The following is a 20,372-nucleotide window of genomic DNA, read 5'->3' as shown; positions in this document are numbered from 1 at the left end:
GAACCACGTTGATCATGTTTTCCAGAATGCAACATATTAGAAAAATAGATTCTCTTGAAGACAGTGCTGTCTTCTCCCACAGAGAAGGCTACATGTCTCACATTATTCCCTAGCATTGAACAAACTTGATTATTTCTGCAGTGTGTTGTGGACTATTGTGATAACAACAACAAGAAGAAGAACAACATCATCAACAACAACATACACATAATTATTAATGACACAGTCAACAATAGTCTAGGAATACATTATATTCAACAACAGTATTATCAAATTATGATAATTGTGGCTGTAAAATGCAATGGGCAGTCCAAAGAACACTAAAAGTTCAAAAACAGAGTTCATAAATAACTTCTAAACATTAATAAGGTGTGTTGGCACATTTCAAATCAAAGCTTGATATTCAAGAAGAGCGTCTTAGGTAGAAACTGGCTGCAGAAGAAGAAGAAAAACCTTGTTAGAGACTGGCAGCACTTTCAGAAGAGGAACTGACTATTTTAAAAGGATGATTAAAGGTAATGAATTACAGATAAATCCAGTGGTGTCTATTTGTAAGCCATATTGAGTGCAATGGGATTTGTTGACAAGAATAGGTGTTTAGGATCACAACCTTACTTCCACATATTAAAAATACATATACTTCAGCTTTTTTTTAATTTTAAATATTTATTGGTAGAATGAAATTAATAAATGTTATTATAATAAATTGATAAAATGAAATATTGGTTAATTTGCCTTACAATAATATATAAAAACTTTTACATAATATTCCCCATACATATAATATATCCCTTTATATTCCGATCTTTACTACTTTTTCTAAATCTAATTCATATTTCTTTTCATCATATACTTTTCATAATTCCCCCCTCCTCCCGTTTCCCCCTTCCCCCAAGTGCTCCCCATCACCAGAGCCTATATCTTCTTATTACTCTACCTCCAAAATTGTAGCTCTTCCTCTGGTGGTAAGACACCTCCTTCTTTTACTAAAACCTTTTGATGTACTTCAGCTTTAAAGGTATCTTAGAATTCAGAGTTTTCAGTCTGAATGATTTTGTTTTCTGGATTTCACTTGAAATTTTAAAACCTGATGTATAGTGGTTGTTTTTTAATTAAGCTAAAATTTTCTAATAAAAAGAAGAAATGTCATTACAGTTATTTTTAACTAAACTTTATGACTAATATTGAACTTTTAGCATTAACCTAATTCTGGAATTAGTTATTAAGTGGCAGCCTTTTCTGGAGAGCCAGTAGTTTTTGTATTTCAGGGGTTGTAGGAATCCTTGTTGATTATTTGTTCATAATTGCAGTACAGTCATTTAGCTAATTCAGGGACTGAAATGTTTTAAACCAACAAGTAGTAAGAATAACTTGGAAAGGGGATGTTCTCTGTTTCCATAGTCCTCCTGTGTTCTGCAAGTGATACCACATACAGTGTCCTCATCTCTCCAGGAAACTGAATTTTTAACCTCTTAACTGTACTTTGCTGGGGTCCATGATGGAATCAGTAAGCTAACAAAAGAGAGAAGGTTAAGAAAATGAGATTATTCAGGAGAAACAAGGGAAATTAATGAAATGTAGCCTTGTTCAGGTGGATAAGAAATGGTATTTTCAAAAATTTTGGAAACTATTTTCTTCTCTCCCAACCTAAGAATAGGAACAAACTACAAGAATAAAATTGCAGGTGGATTTCCAGGTTCATTCTTGTAAAGGTTTTAGTGTAGGTTTTTAACTTAGATTTAAATAGTAGTTTAACATAAATGTGATGGTAAAATTCCCCTCTTCTAACATAAATGTAATTCAATTTGATCTATTTAGATTATTAATGGCTAACTAAACACATTAACCCTTTTCTATTAACTTTGCTATCTGTAGCTCAAGGTAAAGTAACCATTTCTTAAGATCTGTGGAGTCTTTTCTTCTAACAGGTAAGGAATAATTAAAGTATTAAATAACTAGTATAGTTTGTGACAGCAATTTTAGTCCAACGTACAATCAGAACAGATGGAGAGATGCTGCCAAAAATGAGCAACTAGAGCTTTAAATTCTAAAACATTTGTTTGCTTTAAAATGTATATGCCCCTTAGATTTTGACTGATGGGTACAAGCTGGTGCTTTAAGAATACAAAAGAATGCCTGCATAGAGCAGATGGCAATATCTCCCATGTTTTAAGAACTGTTTACCATACATGCTCAACTATAAGGCAATCTCATGTATAAATGGAAGGCAGGTATCGGGAGCCAGAATTATGGATTTTGACATGACCAGTGGATAAATTGAGGGTAAAACTTAGGGGTGTGTAATAAAGAATTTAAAGAATCAAACAAAAGAAAACAACACCAAAATATCTTACAAAATTCCAGCAGGCATAACTGTTCATGCTCACCCTAAAGTTTGGATGGATGCGAGAGTAGAGGAGGATCACTGCTTCCAGGACAAATTATACTCTTGCCTTTCTCCTTTTTACAAGAGCTAAAGTCTGAATGGCATTCTGGGAAGGGCATAGGGTAGGTAGGTGGAGCTGTGAAGACCATTATACAGAAGACAAAACTCAGGACCATAGCAGCACCATGATACTTTTGAAGAGCTGGGCAAAAATAATTGTCCTCAATCCAGGATGTTTGCATTTTCTACACTGATGTAATTGTGGTTTCCTAGCAGTCTGGTATGCTGAAGTCCAGGGTGAGCCCTGGTTAGAGCTTGAATGGAATATATTTCAGAGGAAGAAACCGGCAAAACCACCTCTGAGTATTCCTTGCCTAAGGAACCTGTATAAAATTCATGAGGTCACCATAACTTAAGAGGCAACTTGAAGGCACATACACAGAGAAAGATAATGATTGCAAATCAGAATTGTTAAAATTTTGTCTGTGTTTATTCATTTTTATATTAGTTTTGTCCTGCTTATTTTTTTATTTTTATTTTTTTTTACTAATGTAGCAGTACATTACAATGGAGATTTGCTAGTATGGAAACTCTAGGTCAGTAAAAGAAGCAAATACTGTTAAAATGGCCATAATTTAAAAATTTGGAGTAGAATTAAGAGAATAAAACTTTACATCCAGACCATAAACAGTTGCACTGGCATATTTCCCTTTGATAGACATACACACATAGTGCAGTAGACTTCATGCCAGACTAACTGCTGCACCTTGCCCTAAGCATTTATGTCCCAGTATAGCAAGACTTATGAGCAAGCTGTCAGAGCCATGAATCATTACAACCCAGTAATGGATGGCTGCCTTTAATTAATGCCTTTACAAATTATAAGCCTACTAGACTTGTGTAGGTTTACAACCTTGGGTGCTATGTTAACTACCCATTTAGAATATATTGACAGCCAGAATATTTCTTTGAAGATATAGGCAGCAAGATGAAGTAAGAGATTGAATTTCCACATGACAGGCATGAGGAAAAAGTGAGCCGTTGAAGCCTCATTGAGATAGCAAAATGCTGAGCAGCCAAAACATTTCATCAGGGCTTCTTGTATGTGATTATGATATTTAGTGACTGTGTAAGAATCTTTGGGGATTGTCATGATAGGCAAGAGATCATGACTTTTCCTTTCTATGTCTCCACCTTTTTAACCCACTGCAGGCATTTCTAGAAGTGATGCTTCATCCTTTTTATTGCTCATTTTGTTTAGCTTGCAGACCCAATCTAAGATAGGAGGGCTAAGTGCTGTGATAAGAAGCCTTAAGGCTGGGACATCTTAAGGTGAAGTGTTGTCTATACGTTCAACTCTTACAGCAAATGCCCTGAGGGTATATGGTCAGAGGGGGGGCAATTTTGGTGCCTACCTGCCATTCCAACTGATGGGTATTAGCTGTGGTGGAGGGGAGGGAGTGTAGACTAGGGTTTCCTTGGCATGCCTGAAGCACACTTGTCAATGTGTGGAGTATGACTGAGTAGATGCTCAGTGTCAGAGTAAGTTGTCCAGATAAGATAGAAAGCAGGAGCCATGTCATCCTAGCTTTTATCTGAAACCATAACAAGGTTTATTGCTGAGTTAAATTAATGTGGTTTTCTCCAAGTTACTGCTTATTATAATAGATGTTATTACCTTTTATTATTACTGTAAAGTTCTTATAGCTTCTTTTTGCTGTAATATAAATAAATACACAAGTGTTGTACACAGTTGCTTGAAGCAAGCCCAGGTGTGTGTACTTTTTCCCCATTCTTCATTTAGGACAGACAGATGTCATCTGCCATACACTTAAATGTGAATGTCTTTATCAGGTTTCAAAGTGCCAATTAGTCTGTGAACACAAGGCACTCAAAAGCACTTAACTGTGAAAGTCAAACCAAGCATTTCAAACTTTTACATTTCAACCAATATCAGAAGCTCTAAATTGCATTTGACGATTTAAAAAAATCATTTTGCATCCAGTGCAAAAGTTCTCCTTTGTACCCATTTTCCTACTAAAAGGATAGAAAGACACACTTTAGAAACCTATTTGTTTCCCCTGGACTATAAAGAAAATTTAAACATCAAATTTTCTAGTTTTCCAAATGATCACCATGTTTTCCTGTCATTGCTCTACAAACTAATGAGCATCTGGGTTAGTCAGTCAGTTTTAGTTTTGGTTTTGAGATCTGATTTTCCATTAGTATGCTATCGCCAGGAAGTAAAAAAGACCCCCCTTTCAACTATTACTAGTAGTAAGGAATTTTATATTACCTGACGGTACATCAGCCTCCAGGATAACTTCTCAGGCTGCTATAATCTCTGGGAAATCACTGTCATCTATTTCATGGCTTTTGTATTTCCATTTGATGGCAAAGTAGAGATAGGCTTCTCAGTGATAGCCCTCAGTTTGTGGAATACAGTACTGCTGTATGCCTTTCTGCAGTATGTGAGGGCTCAATGCTGGTATGTTTTAGGAATATGCTGAAGACTTCCCATTTTTGATCGTCATGGCTGTTTAGAACTTCCACACTGTTAGAATGATTGCATTTTCTGCTGAATGTTTGTGATCTGGAATGCTGAAACCCACTTCGGAATTTGTGTATGGTTTGAATATCAGCCTGATGGGTAGCCTTCTTCAGATATTTGCCAATTCTCTATAGGCACAGAAAACTTGGCTTTGCATCCCTCAATTTCATGCCTAAATACACCTGAAGAAGAGCTCCTTGGCTTCTGAGAGCTTCTTTCCATGTCAGTAAACAAGAGAGAATGTCTCCTGCAGGGTACAAAGTGGTGTGGGTGCCATGTCAGTGTGCAGGGAGTTATATTATATAAGGTGGCAAATTGTTTCTCAGATTGAATCTTCTACTGATTTCCAGAAAGGCTGAACAAACCTTTTAAGACCCTGCTCAGCATATTAAAAAAGAATAGATCTCCCACCATTTAGATGAAGAAGCTCAATATCTATCAGGTCCATGAGTAGTTAAAAATCCTTTCAGGTAGAGAGGTTTGACTGGAACTTGAAAGGCTGCAGAATCTCTGAGAGTTAATACAGACTGCGACTTTCTGTCTCTGCCTCTCTCTTTCTGATGCCTAATTGAATTCAGCACAAAGCAGGTTGCAACCTTTCTTCCTGCAGCTAATGGGAAATATATTACACCATTGTCCTTCTTTTGAGATCAAGGCACCTTCCTTTTAGTTCTTGTGACTGAAGAGCAAGTAACAAGAAGAAAATGAATGATGTTCCCAGAAATGGAGCCTGTAATGAATTCTATTGTTACAGTTTAAAGCAATCCGTGCAAAGCATAGAAGGATTGTGATGGGAGAGAGCAGGACTTTTGTGGACAACAAAGGACTGTCTGGAAGCTGCAATCACAACATAGGACATGAAGTGTCATGCTGATTTTAACAGTTTCCATGGAATCCAAAATACTCTAGAATCAAAATAATACTCTGTCATCATTGAGCCTGGGAGGGAGTGAAAAGGGCTAGACAGAGCAAGAAGAAGGGCCCTCCCTCCAGTCCATCAGCCATGGTCCAGGCCTCAGAGGGAGAGAAGAACCACTAGACTTGATCCCCTTCCCTATCACCATTCTCTTCTCCTTTTGTATCATGTATTTTTAGATTGTAAGCCTGAGTACAGGAAACCATCTGAATAACTATCTGTAAGCCACTCTGATAGCCTTTAGGGCTGAAGGGTATAAAATACAGTACATAAATAAATAATAAAATAAATACACAAATAAATAAATAAATGATCTTTGTATGGTATTTACATAGTAAAATCTCCACATATAGGGGCCATGGTCAGATGAATTACATGCAAAAACCCACTGGTGCAATCCAAGGCATTTCTTGATAAAGAGTATTTCCTGAGTAGCTGAGATAGTGGGAAAATATCTCAAGACTTTCAAAGCTGTAATTAGTTAGAGAAGATGGTAGTGGGCCACTGATATTATTTAGTTTTGAATTTTGACTGCTTCAGTATGTATCTGAAATGCAGAAAGATTTCCATAAAGCTACAATGAAATCCAAAAGCCTGAGCCTCTGATCTCCACTTATAACCTCCCAGTAACAGTGTCTGGAAAGTTTTGTTTTTTTAACTGCAGTGCCCAGAATCTCCTGACAATCTTACACAATTGCATGCTGTGGATTCTGGGAGCTTCAGTACAATAAATGAGATCTTTAGGGAATCTCACTAAATACAAGTTTCACTAAATATAAGAGGATCAGATCCCATTTGTTCTCTAGTAATTTTAGTGCTTCAGGATTGACTCTAACTCAGTGTTTGATAAACCTGACATTCCTTAGAGAGTTACTGGTGGCCACTGGAACTACATTCCTCCCAACTTACTTTTGGATGTTCTCCTAATTGAATTTAAGTTATTTTGGACCTGAACATTGCCGGCAGTATAAAGGACATTTTAAAGCTCTTGCAGACCATCTGACTGGAAAGTTCCCTTAACCAGTATTCCTAGTTGTAAGGCAACTGGTATAACGGAAGATTTCTGACCAAATTAAGTGCATGAGAGTAGACAGAAGCAGGCAAAGAGGATTATTTTAAGAAATATCCTGCCTAGGGATACAATAATGTGTTTGGATCTAAACAGCAATGCTGAGGTGCCTCCATCAACTAGATTCCATAGTTACATAGAAATATACTAGAAAGTTTCAAGCTGAGACAGATGAAGAAGTGGAGGAGTAGATACTATGCAGGCATCGCAAACAGCAGTTAGAGAGAGGGGGATGATACAGGGAAGGGGCCATCCCGTTTGAGCATTTCATTTGTTTTTTAAAATCTCAGCACATCACCCAGTGTTTCATGGTGAAGCTATGCATTTAGACAAGTTTAATGCATGCTTGCCTATAGCAATCTCAATGTTGTGGCAACTAGGAAAAGCTCTACTGTAATAATTATCAATGATAATTCATTTTACATTTCTAAAAACTCTTTACATATGTACAAGAAAATATATTTTTGAACCAGCTGGTGACTGTGAAACACAATGTGTAAATATCTGGGAAGTCTGGACTAAATGCTCATTGTAAAGCATAGATTGTGTAATATTTCTCCTGGAATCTTGCATTTGCTGTAATCCTGCTGACAAAATACACTCGTGTCATCTCCTACTATACCAATGTGTATCCTTTTAAGGTTGTTGTGGAAGGAGGTTTCTGGAGGTCAGGGAGGGTAATTCCTCTTCTTTTCTGGCCACAAAACTATGTCTTTCCAGGGAGCCTTATGAGCCATTGATTACACTGCACCCAGAATACTGTACAATGAGGTTGTGCACAGGGACAGGATGCACAAGTTCAAAGGCTGTGTAGAGGGACAGTTAAATGATCTTAGTGGGGATGTGCAGTCTGCCAATAATCATATAGGATCTTAGCCACTGGTATGAATTCTATTGGTACTCCCAACTACAAAATGGATCAATGAGATTTACCAAGTGTTGAATCATTACTTTACAATTGATCCAATATGGTCACCCAGTTGTCACTATATAATATATTTCCTTGCCTCCCATTTTTTAAAGACTTTAGTCTTTCTTTCTTTCTTTCTTTCTTTCTTTCTTTCTTTCTTTCTTTCCATTTTTGTTTCTATCATCAGTGCTGTTGGGTTCTGTCTCCATACATCCCATTCCTTTCAATGTAATGGGATGCAAGACACATTTTCGCATAGTTAATCTGCAGTGATAGAAGTAGTTACTGATGTATGAATGAGAATAGGTCATCATCTTCTATATGTGGAATTTTGTATACATACATCACTGGGCCCATATATGCTTTAGAATTACCAGACTATGATAATGCAGACTTAGACAGCTATGGCTGCAGTCAACAACAACAGTAACAGCAACAGCAGCAACAACAATAATATTTATTTCTTACCCCTCTCTCCCTATGGAATGAGGCAGCAACAACATAACATGACATGTTAAAAACACATGGTACCAGTTAAAAGAACACTCTGGCCTGTTACAGACTGCCAAAATAAAGCTGCTTCGGGTCTCTTTGGAGGCATGCTATTTAAATGATGCATGGGTCCTAAGAATCCGGAAGCTGCACCAAAGCTGCATTCCAGTGCTTAGGAATGGAGTGTGGCTTTGGTGCGACCTCTGGACTCTTAGGACCCATGCATCATTTAAATAGCACATCTCCAAAGAGACCCGAAGCAGCTTTATTTTGGCAGTCTGTAACAGGCCACAAAGCCTATGCATATTAAAGCAATCCATGATTTAAAATTCATAATTTAAAAAGTCATAATTTAAAAATCATCTGGATAAGCCTGCTGGGGTCAGATAAAGAAAAACTCCTCCAGGTGACAGTTGTCAACCTACTCCTGGTTACTGGAGAAAACTCAGAAACGACAAGTGTTTGGGATGGATTACATGGGAGAAAGTGATCCTATAGGTAGCTTAGACCAAAACCATCTAGGGCCATGGTGGTGACCCTATGGCATACATGTTTGAAGCCGTTTTTCAGGGCAAGCGGAGGGTGGGGAAGAGGAGGAACAGGCATACCTCTCCAGAGATGCAGCTGAAGGCCCTAAAGGGTGTAGGGGGAGGAAGAAGCACATATCTGGTCCTCCTCTTCACGGGCCTTCAGCTGTCTCCGAGGAGGGTGCGGGAGGAGCAGGAGGAACAGGCATGCAATTCTTCCTTTTCTTTCCCCCTTGCCCCCCCCCCCGGGCCTTCAGCTGTTTTGGAGAGGCAACTGAAGGCCCGGGAAGGCAGGGGAAATTAGCCCCATCCCAGAAGTCCCACCCCTGGAAGGCAGAAGTCCTGCTCCCCCAGAGGATGGAAGTCTCACCCAGAAGTCTCACTCCTGGAAGGCACAAGTCCCACCCCAGAGGATGGAAGTCCCACCCTGGAAATCCCACCCCCCAGTACTCCAGCCCCTGGCACTGGGTAATACCCAGTGCCAGAATGTCTTTCTGTTTGGGCACTTGGTCCCCAAAAGGTTCACCATCCACCATCACTGATCTAGGGCTTTAAAGATAGAAACCTACACTTTGTACCTTACCTAGAAACTAATTGGCAATCAGTGGAGTGATTTTATTATTGGTGTAATATGATCTCTCCTAGATATAACACTAACTAATTTGACTGTCATGTTTTGAGCTAATTGAATTTTCAGAATTTGGTACACAGGCAGCCCAATGTACAGCACACTGAAGAGGTTCAGACTTGAGGTTGCCAATACATACACTACCAACTTTATATCCTCCAACTCTAAGCAGGGGCACAGCTGGTGTAACAGCTAAGGCTGATAAGATGAATTCCTGGCCATTACATCTACCTGGATGATGTATCCAGAAACACCCCCAGGCTACAAACACAGTATTTCAAGGAGAGTGTAATCTCAACCAGGACTGGTTGACACACCTCCATACCCAGGTTATATCACTTGGTAGACAGGTTAGGTCTATCATGTCAGGATTCAGTTTCAGTTTGTTTTTCCTGTTCTATCCTACTACTTCTTTCAGACCTTCCTTCAGAGAAGATACACTATCCTTAGCTGGGGCTAATTTTGGAGGCAGATCAATTTGAAAGGCCCTTTGTTATCAGCTTAGAAGAGTAAGAATATTACAGCATGAAAGAGAAACATTTATCTAAACAATGTTTTTATTGTCTGATGGAATTCAGAGTTCTATGTCTAAAACCAACAGCACAATTTGTCATCTGATTTGTTATGAATGGTACTCAACATGCTGTTCTGTTGAAAGCCAAGTCCATTTTGACTTATTTCCCCTGCACACACTCATAGTTGTAGCTCATTCATTACTATGCATTTGGTTGTGTAATTTTAAGCACTATAAAGCTTATGCTCAATATTCTTCACAAGCTGGCAACATTTCTCATAGCTGCCATGCTTGCTGAATGTTTCAAATGTCTCTTACTTCACCAGCCCCCTTCTCCAATGGCATACTGTTAATTCATCACATCTTTCAGAGTTACATTTGCTAAAAGGTCTTTGTAACAACAATCTTTGTCTACATTTATGGCATTACTCTTGGTTTGAAATGAAACACCAGTGATCAATGGCCTACAGTCTATCATAATTTTGCCATTTATTTTTGTTGGTGCTGCCTTGTACCTATATTTAACCACTGCTGAGCAACAATCTCCAAACCAGCAGTAATATCTTTTCAATATACTTTCAGTACTTTGAGTAGCAGTGCAAGATCTTTGTTTCATCACTCTGTCAATAATGACCTCTGTTTCTGTATTAGTATGGCTAACACAACTGGTAGAGAAGAATTGCCAACCTGGAATAATTGTAACAGGATTAGCATTACATTTGAAGGTCTTAGATGCAAGGATGAGCAAGCATGCTTTTCTTATTTGTTTTTAGTTCAGCAGCAATGACTGCACACACGTTACTTCCTAATTCACAGAAAATCCATTGTCATTAAAGATTAAGGTTGTATTCCTATAGACATAGAACTCAACAGGATTTACTTCTGAATAGACAACATGCACAGAATTGCATGTTTAGAATTAATTTAAACCAGGAAAGCCTTGTGTGTTGGTTATGGGTAAAGAAGCCTCAAACTGATAAGGTAGCATATATCATGTAAAACAAAGCTATAGGAGCAAAGGGGTAGCAATCATAGTTTGTTTTAAAGCATACAGAGTTGTGGGGTGAAGAATATTCTTTAGCAATTTTCTTGGGAAGTGATAAGGAAGGTAAGGCAAGCTGGCACATAGTAAATGATTAAAAATGATGCCCACGGCCTTCTACAAAATCTGATTACACCTTCAGTGACTGATGGGTTGCCATTAGCACAGGGAAAAATAATGTGCAGTAACTGTAGAGTAAATCAAGAAAGTCTCTCCTTGGATCACGCGGAACATTTCAACATGATTCAAATAAAGCTGTGACCAGGTTTTCATTTTCTGTAAATATATGTTGCCTCTGAAATATGAAGTAGTTGAATCAGTGCTACCTCTTTGAAGTACACTTTATTTTTTTTCCAAAAGAAAGAGATTACCCTTACCTGCCCACCACTACGTTTTCTGAGAGGTGTTCTGGTTTATCCTTATGTAACACTTGGTGTCTTCAATACTTTTTTCAGGTTGATTACAAAAGTTAAGTCTTTTAACTATGAAACTTAAACTGAAAACCATAATGTATCAAGTGACAGTAGAAATGGAAATACTTACTAGGAGAAAGATCTAAACTAGGGCTGGGTCAATATAGTTTGATAGGATATGAATCCCACGTATGTTTCCATTTTGTGAGCCACAGTCCCGAGACTGACACATGCTACTATTATGATAATATGAATCTCACATAATGTTAAGACAGTGGAAAGGTATGGATATTTGCCTTTCTGTTGTGAGAGAGATGGAAACATATCCCACCTTGTCTATTGGAATTTTTCACTCACCCCATTACTGTCCACATTAGAAAGAAAATTGATTTCAACCTGCACCAATTAGGAGGCACCTGAAGAAACCTACATTGCAAGTGTTTCTAGCTGAGGAGCTGTTTTCTTCGATGCTGAGCTTAGGCAGAATTAGAGTTTTGTGGACCTTCAAGTCTTATGTCACCAGAGGATCTGGGAGGCCCCAGATCTTATAAGATGGGAATTTTCACATCTTGTAAGATGAGCTTGATCAGGCCCTTATAAGAAATGGATCATGAGCAGCACAATAATTGCTTGCTGTCCACTGAATGGTGAGGGATATGAGAAGAGGAATGTCATTCCTGGTCAAAAATACCAGAAGAATCTCCCCCTTCCTTATTGGGAATATGAGTGAGTGGCAGATTCTAACTCTTTTCTGGCCTGTTACAGACAGCCAAAATAAAGCTGCTTCAAGTCACTTTGGAAGTATGGTATTTCAGTGATGCATGAGTCCTAAGAGTCTGGAAGCTTCACCAAAGCTGCACTCCAGTCCTTAGGACTGGAGCGTGGCTTTGGTGCGGCCTTTGGACTCTTAGGACGGATGTATCATTGAAATACCATACCTCCAAAGTGACTCGAAGCAGCTTTATTTTGGCTGTCTGTAACTGTTGGGTTTGCTTCTTTCATTTAAATTTATGCCTCATTTTTGTCTCAGTATGGAAAAAAAGAAGTGGAATCCTCCTGTCCCATTTTTGATAAAAAGGTAATGTTGAGATTCTCCCCTGCCCAGGTTGCCTTATCCTTTGGGAATATGAGTGAAGTGGACAAGGAATCCTCACAATCACTGGTCAGAGATAGCAGCAATATTTTCATGCCCCATAGTCTGAGCTGTAACTAGTTTTCATTTCCAGATTTCTCCTTCTATTTTGTTATCAAAAACTGGCACATATTACTACAGTAAGATGTTCATGGTAAATCCTGCATTCCAGTCCATTAGCTGATGAGTTCAGCACTCCTTCCAGGCAAGCAATAGTATTGGTCCCCTTAGCAATGAATTCTCTATAGACTATCCCAAGACTGGAAATGTTCAGTCCTGATCCCCATGACTGAAGAATGCCTCCACTGGAGTAAGGTTCCCCCCCCCCCCCCCAACCAGGCTGAGGAAACTGAAAAAAAGTTATGTAGCTTATGTAGAGCAGAACAAGAAAAGCAAAATTTTTAGATTGTAAGCCTGGGGACAGGGTACTATCTTATTAAAAATAATAATAATTTGTAAGCCGTTCTGAGAGCCATTAAGGCTGAAGGGCAGGGTATAAATACCATAAATAAATAAATAAATAAATAAATAAATAAATAAATAGAATTTGGATTTCTATTCTCCATTCCTTGATGAAGAGCTTCCTAAACACAAATGAAAGCTTTTTATGTCATTGCATACCTTGTTAACATTTCATCATGTTGCTAACCAAGGGCCAAAGCAGATGGCCTGGAAGGAAAAGCCAGATGCCACTCCAGCCCCGATTGCACAGGACTGTGTCAACCCCACAGCTTGTTCCCAAAGTGGGCCACCAACAGGACTGGATTGGGGGAAAAAGGAAAGCAATAACAAATCTCTTCTTAAGGCCACCATAAGTTGGAAACAACTTGAAGGTACACAATACACAGCACATACACACATTACTTCTATGGTGTGTGTGTGTGGGGGGGGGGAGAGAGAGTTTTTTATATTTTTAACTTCTCAGGTCACAAAATAGGTTTCCTGTCAGTTGGAAAATCCCATCTAGAAGAATAAAAGACCAGGGAGATTTTTGCACAATTTTCTGTTAGAATTCAAACATCCTTGAAGGATGTAAGCCCCACTGAAGTCAGTGGCTTACTTCTATGCAGTTGTGTGTAGAATCATATTGTCAAAGTTCACTTCTCCTTTAAAGTCACATTATAGTGGAAAGAACTGGCATTTTCTTTTGCTTATCACTCAGTTTTCCAGAATAGGGTGTGTGCTTTTTTAAGAAGGCAGCAACGTGACATTTAAACATTCCAAAACTGTCACAGAGATGGAAGATATTACGTTGTGCAACACCTCTCCATAACTTTGAAGAGGTGTGTGTATTAAAAAAAAGTAACTGACACATATACTTGCTATCAAAACAAACCTTAAATCCATTAATAGTCTCCTAAAATATCCTAGTCCAAACCATGTGGGTTGATACTACAGTAATTCATGGAAAGAACAAAATAATTCACATTTTGGTTTCGTAAGCTGTCAAATGCAAGCCCATCAAATGTAAAATTGTACTTGTCTAGTTATCTTCCTTTTCTGCACTATGAAGGTGAAAACAAATTTATTGGTTTCTAACATTTATGGCACTGAACCATTTAAAATTTGATCATGTTATTTTATTGACCTATTGGAATAGAAAATAAAGGCCTTCACTTCATCCAGATACCTTCTGAAAATTATCATTTTATAATATTGAATGTTTAACTTATAATGGATCAGCTGTCCCAAGAAGTAATTGTTTTTCAATATCTATTGCTTTCTTACATTTCCTAACAACTATGTATGTCATAAAAATCATACAAAAGTTTAATGTGTGTGAAGTTCTGTGCAGCTTGGTGGCAGAGATGAAGATATATTATTATTATTAAATTAATTTCTTACCTGCATCTTTCTGTGGATTGTGACAGTTAAAAACAGATTAAAATACTGATAGATAACAGCTAAAAACACAGAACATCAATTAAGAGAGCATAGCATCATTTTAAAGTACTATTAAGCCCAAAATGTGTCAATAAACTTGAGATAAAAAGTAGTGTGTTTCTCCCACCATTACACACAAAGGAATGAAGGTGAGACACCAAAGCAGGAGTAAGGCTTAGTACAGCTAATTGTAATAAGGCTTAATACAGCTAATCAGAAACAGAAGCAAGAGCCTAACAGCAGAATATCTCATCTGATCCTTGGAAGCTAAGTAGGGTCAGCTCTAGTTAGTACTTAATAGGGGACTGCCAAGTAATACCAGGTGCTGTAGGCTATATTTTTTCCAGAAGAAGGAACTGGCCAAACCACTTCTTTGCCTAAGAAAACCCTATGAAGTTCATGGGGGCTCCATAGGTCATCAGGCAACTTGAAGACACACAAATACACACACCACTCCCTAACAGTGCCCTGTGAGCCAAGTTGCAAGGGGGGAAAGGAAAGGAAAGGAAAGGTAGTGTCCAAAGGCTGACTCTATGACAAATGAGAGTGCAAGAAAACCGTTCCAGCCTGGGTTTTACAACCACTCCTTTCAAATGTTCAGGAAACAAGCTAAACAATGTATTAACAGCAGTAGGATTTAATAATAAACTAGTGAGGGCAGGAACAGCAAAAGAGAGAACAATCATGGTTAATAAAGAAGGGATGTTTGAAGTGCAGGATTATGAGGGGGTGCCCTGACATGTTAGTCACCTGATACATGGCAGATCCCTTTTATTTGGCATTTCTCATGGTGGAAAACACATTCTCTCCTTTACCAGAGGGAAGAATATTATAAATATGGTACCCTGACTATGAATATTCATGCTTCCCTAATAACTATGGTGCAGCTATCACACATTAGAAATGTAATGTAATGATGAAAAGTTTTTGTTTTTGATGTTGTTTTGCATAGCCATAACTTTTAAGTTTCTTTTATCATTATGGGTATGTGGTCCTAATTAATGGTACAGGAGAAATATGACATGGTTCAAACCCTGGGTCAGACTATGCCTCTTACCACTGACAAACATTTTCATTTCGTTTCTCCTCAAAGTGCAGCTAAAAATTACATTTTAATTACTTTAGAAAATGTGGAACTTTTGAAATTGTAGCTATAATGGCAATCACTTCATTTGCAGGTCCTGCAACTGCAAGTTCCCCCACCCCCAAACCTAGATCGTCTCAATGGGAAGTCATTAATTGCACCATTGGTGAAGCTGTTGAAGCAGAAACCTCTAGTATCATCGAATGAATGAATGAGGCCAGCGGACATTGTGTTGTGTTGTTGCTGCTACTGCACCTCCAGGGCCTTGGTTTGTTGAGTCGACCCTGTCCAACTGCGCAGCCTGGAGGACGCCGGCCCGGACCATCTGCAGCACCACGGGAGCCAGGAACAACAGCTGGGGAAAGAGCGAGGAGGGGCGTGACCAGGTGAGAGCGGCACGCTATATAGTTGGCTCGCCCGTGCCCTCCCCATCCCGCCCCCAACAGAGCCCAGCGGACATTGTGTTGTGTTGTTGCTGCTACTATGCCTCCAGGGCCTTGGTTTGTTGAGTCAACCCTGTCCAACTGCGCAGCCTGGAGGATGCCGGCCCAGACCATCTGCAGCTCAGCAATTGCGCAATTGCGCAGCTGCGTAGTGGGGATAAGGGGTTGGGGTATTGCTAGCTGAGCCATAGCAGCAGGGGAATGACGTTGTTGTTAGTCTTCCTCTGCCTTGGTTCTTTGATGTCATTAGGGGGAGAGATAACAGACATGGGATGTGGTTTGCATGGGGAGGTGGTTCGTAACTGTGATGCTGTAAGTGGAGCTTCTGTTGGAGTAGTGTGGGGCAGGGGGAGATATGGCGGTAGGAGCGTGGAAGTACAACGGAAAGGAAGGCGAGATCGATGTTTAATATCTATCTCTCCTTCCATCCACTCTCCTAACCAAATAGAACTCAGGGTCAGTCCAACTGTACCACAAACCCTGTCTCTGCTCCTGTGCAATGCCAGGTCTGTTAGGAATAAGACCCACATAAGTTACAACCTCATTCAAGATAAGAACTGCGACCTGGCTTGCATTACTGAGACCTGGCTTGGGCCTGAAAGTGAAACAGTGTGGGCACAGGCCCTTCCAGTCGGGTACTCAGTTAAGGACCAGATCAGGTTAGGTGGGCAGGGGTGGTGGTGTTGCCTTGGTTTATAAGAACACCCTTCCCTTAACCAGGAACCATGTCCAGAAAACTGACTTCATTGAGTGTATTTACCTGACCCTGAAGGACAGGGACAGACTGGGGATTCTGTTGGTCTACCATCCACCCCGTGCGCTAACAGACTCCCTAGCCGAATTGACACAACTGATCTCGGAATTGGTGTTGGAGTGCCCCAGGCTTCTCGTACTGGGGGACCTCAACATCCCTTTCGAGGCCAGTCAAGATCCAACAGGTGTGGCTCGGGAGTTCATGGCTACCATGACTGCCATGGGCCTGTCCCAATTGGTCTCAGGGCCCACGCATTGTGCTGGTAATACTCTCGATGTCATCTTTAGTACGGACACGGATACTCCGTGGGCAGAGGTCTCTAATATCTCTGCCCTATCATGGACAGACCATTTCCTGGTCGAGGCTCGAATCAAGGCTTCTACCCAAATTCTCCCCGGGGGTGGAGGACCTATTAGGATGGTCCACCCTCGAAGGCTGATGGAACCCAAAAGGTTCCAAGAAGCCCTAGAGGGTAATATGGTTGGAACTGATGGTGACTCTGTTGATGCCCTGACTAACATCTGGGACAGAGGTCTCTCCAGGGCTATGCACAGTATCGCTCCCAAGCATCCTTTCTGGCCTGCTTCCAACAAACAACCTTGGTACACGGAAAATCTCAGGGGAAGGAAGCGCGCCGTGCAACGACTAGAGTGCAACTGGCGAAGACACCAGCACTTAGCCGACAAAACACTCTTTGAGTCTCTTTTGAAGGCTTATGGAGTGGCAATAAGTGCAGCAAAACATTCGTTTTATGCTGCACGTATTGCGTCCGCGGAATCGCGTCCGGCAGAGCTGTTCAGGGTAGTGAAGGAGCTGACACAACTGCCCCCCTCCCTGAACCCCATTTTAGAACCAACTAAGGCCTGCTGTGATGATTTTAACAACTTCTTCTCAGATAAAATCTCTCGGATAAGGGCTGATCTTGACGCTGGCAGTTTAACAGAAACAATAGAAGAGGTATCCAGAGCTTCTGTGGACTCTATTAAACTGGATCATTTTGAGTTTGTTCATACTGATGAAGTGGACAAGCTTCTTGGAAGTGTTAGGAAGACGACGTACTCTCTCGATCCCTGCCCTTCTTGGCTGACCGCCCAGGGTGGTGATGCTGTAACATCTTTATTGCAATGTATAATTAATGCATCATTCAGGAAGGGAAAATTTCCATCTAGCTTGAAATTAGCAACTGTTAAACCATTGTTTAAGAAACCCTCCCTAGACCCCCTGGTAAGGAACAACTACAGACTGGTCTCATTATTGCCATTTTTAGGTAAGGTGATCGAGAGAGCGGTCGCCTTCCAACTCCAAGCAGTTTTGGATGAAACCGATTTTCCAGACCCATTTCAAACCGGCTTCTGGGCGGGCTACAGAGTTGAGACTGCCATGGTCGCCTTAGTCGATGATCTCTGTCTGGGCATGGACAGGGGGAGCGTGTCCCTGTTAGTGCTTCTGGACATTTCAGTGGCTTTCGATACCATTGACCGTGGTATCCTTCTGGAACGCCTGAGGGAGTTAGGTATCGGAGGCACTGCGATCCAGTGGTTCCGTTCCTACCTCTCGGGTAGATTCCAGATGGTGCAGCTGGGGGACGTTTGCTCTGATAAGAGGGAACTAACATCTGGTGTCCCTCAAGGAGCTATTCTGTCCCCCATGCTATTCAACATTTACATGAAACCGCTGGGAGAGATCATCCGGAGACATGGGGCGTGGTGTTATCAGTACGCTGATGACACCCAAATATATTTCTCTGTGTCTCCAACTCATGCAGTGACTAGGGATGGCATCTCTCCTCTAAATGCCTGCTTGGAGTCGGTAATGGGCTGGATGAGGAAAAACAAACTCAGTTTGAATCCAGAGAAAACGGAAGTACTAGTGATAGGCTCTCCCGGTCTGGGTAGTGAAATTTGTCCACCTGTCCTGAATGGGGTCACGCTTCCCCCCAAGGACTCAGTCCGCAGTTTGGGGGTGCTTTTGGACTCGTTCCTCCAGTTGACTTCTCAGGTGGATGCGACGGTCAGAAGCACCTGCTACCAGCTTCGGCTGATATGCCAGCTGCAACCCTACCTAGCCCGGGGGGACCTTGAAACAGTGGTACATGCTCTGGTAACCTCTCGATTGGATACATGGGGCAACCCTTGTATCAAACCCAGAAGCTTCAGTTAGTGCAGAATATGGCAGCAAGGTTGGTCACTGGATGTTTCAGGGCTGACCATATAACACCGGTTTTGCAAGATCTCCATTGGCTGCCTATTCGCTTCTGGGCACAATACAAGGTGTTGGTTATAAACTATAAAGCCCTAAATGGCTTGGGCCCAGGGTACTTGGAGGACCACATCTCCCCATATAATCTGCCCTGCACACTTAGAACATCCGAGAAGAACCTGTTGGAAATACCAGCTTCCAAGTATGTTGTTACATCCCAGATGGCCTTTTCATTTGTTGCCCCGAGGATCTGGAATACTTTTCCCGATGAGCTCCATCTTATGGCCCCCCTGGAATCATTTAAAAAGAGTCTTAAAACCTTCCTCTTTTGTCAAGCCTTCCCCCCTGAAGAATGAAGTTTGTAATTTTTGATACCATCAATTCTTTGCCTACTCTGGATATGTATGTTGTATGATTGTTTTTAGAGCTTTTGTATTATTGGATTTTATTATGATATTGTTGTTTGTAATGGTTTTTTAATTAGTCTGTAATCCTGCTTCGATCCTATGGGAGAGGCAGGGAAACACAAATAAAAATTATTATTATTATTAATGTTTCGACTAGACAAATCACTGTGAAATTAAGTATTGATATGATATTATTGGGAAAGTATTATATAACAGGCCACAGTAGAACCAAAGCTCTTCTTACCTATGAATTAAAAGATTTTGTCTTCAGAAGAACAAACTTTTTGCAAGAAGAATACATTGCCTTTACACTTCAAAGGTTACTAACAGTGTAGTCGCCTTGTATATTAGTTTACAGATGGTGACATGTTTATGCTAAGCTAGCCCTTTGAACATTTATAACTGGTACCTGTAAAATTGTCATTCTCGGCATCCCATTTTACTGTGATCTTTCTTTCCACCATATCTGTGTAACTGTGCATATATAGCTGAAATTCACATACTGTGTGCTGTCCTGCATCCAAAAAAGTTGAATATCATAAAAAAAAACACTAATGCAAAAATCTGTTGATTTTAAAGGAACAACAAGAGTTAATTTCTTTCATTTCATGGGACCTTGGGCAACAAACTTTGTCATACTCCATTTCTTGTCTGTAGAATATAGTGGCCTATTTCGCAGATTTGTTGTGAAGATGAAGAATAAAAACAAACTTTACTATTGCTACACAACCATGAATTGCTTGTTGATTTCAGTGGGACAAATGAAATTTTCTCTAGATTGAATCTTGTTTCGGGGAACCTGTGAACAAATAAATAGATAAATATCTTTTAAACAGTGGTCATGTATAAGCTTGCACAGAGACAGGTGAAGTTTGTTTCCCACTTCTGCTTCCTGGGAAGTGGATGGGGAGGAACAACAACAACAACAACAGAGTGGTTTTGAGAGGAGAGAGGCATCCATGAAAATCTGTGCTGCCTGTTTATTTCTTCTTTTAATCTATTTTTCTCCTCTAGCTTCTTC

Source organism: Sceloporus occidentalis, unplaced genomic scaffold, assembly GCF_023333645.1.
Source record: "Sceloporus occidentalis isolate IW3139 unplaced genomic scaffold, rSceOcc1.0.p SCAF_2, whole genome shotgun sequence".
In the NCBI taxonomy this organism is placed as follows: domain Eukaryota; kingdom Metazoa; phylum Chordata; class Lepidosauria; order Squamata; family Phrynosomatidae; genus Sceloporus; species Sceloporus occidentalis.
The sequence above is the reverse complement of the archived record's forward strand: the minus strand, read 5'-3'. Positions refer to the sequence as shown.